This window comes from Gossypium arboreum, chromosome 8, assembly GCF_025698485.1.
Source record: "Gossypium arboreum isolate Shixiya-1 chromosome 8, ASM2569848v2, whole genome shotgun sequence".
Classification (NCBI taxonomy): Eukaryota; Viridiplantae; Streptophyta; class Magnoliopsida; order Malvales; family Malvaceae; genus Gossypium; species Gossypium arboreum.
The window spans coordinates 35,901,130-35,904,519 of NC_069077.1; the positions used below are offsets into that span (position 1 = coordinate 35,901,130).

Below are 3,390 nucleotides of genomic sequence, written 5' to 3' on the forward strand. Positions count from 1 at the left end.
ATATAAATTTATAGATATAAAATAAACTCAATTAAACAATGAAAATATAAGAAAATATCAAATGTATGTACATTCATTGAAAATAACTTTTATGAAATATTTTTAAGAAATCTGTCAAATAACAGAAAATATTTTATACATATTCATCCAAACACTAGAAAATATTAATTTTTCCAAGAAAGTAAATAATTTTCAAAAAATCATTTTCAGAAGTCATTTTTTGGTGAAAAAGTAGAATTAAAAACAAAATACAAAAACTAGACCAACTCCTCTAACGGAAAGGTCGCAAACAAACATAACTTATAATCTCTATATTGGACCAATTTGATCAAATGGTCTGTTTCCTGATTATCCTCTCTAGAAATGTGCTTAATGTCCCATTGTTTAAAATGCAACAATATCTGATGAATTCTTCAAACCAATGTAGAGTTGGACCGTTCAATAGATCCCTCTTAAATAGCTATAACTGCTTCAAGACAGTCAAATTGAATCAATACACTGTCATATCCTCGCTCTATAATCAAAGAAGATAGACCTTCCAGAATACCCTACTACTGAGCGTAAAAAATAGAACAATTCCCCAAATATTTATTGTATCCAAGAATCCTCTCTCCGTCTCGATCACGTACTATTCCCCCTGTTGCCGCGAATCCGGCTTCCTCTAGAACGGAACCATCTGTACTCAAAAGGACATAATCATTAGTTAAAAATGGAGGTGGGAACTTACCATGTGAGTCGTTTGTCTTGCCCCCTTTAGTAGAAACGTATTGCTTTGCCCAGCTATATAACAACTTGATAATTTTACTACCGCTTAATGAAATACCTTAAAAAAATGAAAAGATTGTGATTTTTCCACAAGTGCTAAGCGATGATCCCAAACAGACATTATCAATCAACATTTCCCAAATGCCAACTCTGTTGATTTTGTAAATTTAAACCAAGCGATGATTTCCTTTATAAAACCTAGGAAATTATTCCACTGGAATTATTTATCCCAACACAATCTTTAAAGACATTGAATATAATTTACCTAAAAGCTCAAAATTCCCGAACATTCCATTTACCGTTAAGTCAAGGCCTCAATTCGCTTTTGACATCAAAATGGGAAAGTTTACGAATTTTATATGATATATATCCGACCATTATGGAAATAGATTTTTTCTTCATAAGTGCAACAATTGGGCTGGCCCGTTGAGTCCCGAGTTCCTGACTCAGTGAAACGAAAGCAACCAAGAAAGAGACAAAAGAGAAACACTCCCGCCCATTTTCCTACAACCTTAAAACCCCTCCTTTCCTTGCTATTATTTCTAAAATTCCAAACAGAGATTTCTTTCCATATTAAATCATTTTTGTATTTGGCCAGTTTGATTGTTGAAAATTTTATTACTAATCGTTTAATCATTTCGGGATGTGCAAGGTGGAAGCTTCACAGTGGCGGCGGTGGTGGTTTCATAGTCATCATGACGGCTTAAGCCGCTCTCCATGGCTTCATTCCACTCTTTCCGGTAAAACCCTTATCACTTTTATTAGTTTTTTCATTAGGTTAATTTATAGGTATATAGTCACTCTAGAATTTGTTATTTAACTTAGTAATTATTTCAACGATTTCATTTCCAACAAAAATAATAAAAAAGTTATTTAAAAGGTTTTTTTTTTAAATAATCTGAATAAGCATTTAAACTTTAATAATTATTTGCGGATTAACTACTGGAATTATACATTAATGTTACATTAATGTTTGAATCGGATTGAACTAGTGAACTGGTCATGGTATTAGTTTAGAGAAAGGCTTTGATCGGGTTGACTTGGAGATTGGTACGGACCGATTGAATTGAGCAAAATCAAAATTTTTAATATTTTTTAATCAAATTGAACCAAACAGATTGACAATAAACGACCTGATTGGTTCAACCATCAGTCCGATTTAAAAAAAAATTGGGTTACATTTAACTTTTTGTAGTCTATTTTGATATTAGAATTTTGATTATTAAATTTGGATTTAGTTAATATTTTTGATTTGATAATGTGATATAATTTTAAATTGTCATGTTATTAATTTTTTATGTATTCCAAATTAAGGGACTAAAATGGACTCATTCTAGTACTAAGTAGACAAACAAAAAAAATCCAAATAGTGAAGTGAGCCCAATTATCAAATTTAAAGTCTAAAACAAAAAAGAAAATTACAACATGGACCACTTTAATTGGTTTATATGTGAATGGCAGAGTTGGATAAGAAGACAAAGGCAATGCTAAAATTGATCGACGAAGATGCAGATTCCTTTGCCCAACGTGCCGAAATGTACTGCAAGAAACGGCCCGAGCTGATTAGCTTGGTGGAAGATCTCTACCGAACTCACCGTTCGCTTGTCGAGCGGTACGGTTGAGCCAAGTTCAGCCACGGATCTCATGTCGTAACAACATTAGGAGCATCATTTCGTTCCATGAAGCACATATCAGATAAAGCCTATGATAGTTGCTCCGATACTATGGATTCTGAAGACTATGCCGAATCCGAAATTGATGACGCTGAAAGCCAACATAAATACAATATGAATATAATAAATGAAGAAGTAGCGATGAAGTTAAGGGAAGAAGTGGAGAGATTGAAAGAAGATAACAAGAAAGTGAAGGCTCAATTATTGGGGAAAGATGAAGAAAAGAGACAAGTGATTAGGGAATTGAGTTTGGCCATTAAAGTGCTCAAGGATGAGAATATGGAGCTTAAAAAACTTAAGGAATCCCCAATGAAATGGGAATTCAGCAAATTAAAGGAAGGAATTTTTGGGATGTTGTTTAGTGGTTCCCTGAAGTGAGTCTCATGTTACAGTTACTGTTGTTGTATAGTTTTTAGTTTAGGTCACATTTCTTCATTTATATATTATACATTCAGTATATATCATTTTAATAGGGTGAAATTTGTAATACCACTAATTATATTTATCTTAATATCTTTGGATTATGGCTTAGATTAAAAATTTTAATGAATAAAAATTTAAAAATATATATGATAGGCTTAAAATGAGCTTGAATTAACCATTTTCAAATATGGTGAACTTAAATAAAATTTTAGATTCATGTTTCAAGTCAAATTAGAGTTAAACAAATATACAAATATAAAATATGTTAATATGACATTAATGTTCTGCTCAAATTGTGAACAACTCCACTTTAAACTCTTACTTTTAATTGTTATAATAACAACCAAAACTTAATAGCAATTATAATATATATTATTAATTTTTTCAATATAAAATGAAAAGACTTGTAGAGATTGTAACGGCCTAATTTTCAGTGGTGTCGGAAATGGTGATTTGAGATCACTAAATTCGACAAATAAGATTGAAGAAGATAGTAATTTAATATTTATGAGTCAAGTAAGAATTTAGA

The 3,390-nt window shown here is 31.3% G+C and overlaps 1 pseudogene; it reads left to right on the forward strand.

Moving 5' to 3' along the window:
• Window positions 1–1,408: 1,408 nt before the first annotated feature.
• On the forward strand, window positions 1,409–2,816 carry LOC108466025 (protein NETWORKED 3A-like; annotated as a pseudogene).
• Window positions 2,817–3,390: the final 574 nt, after the last annotated feature.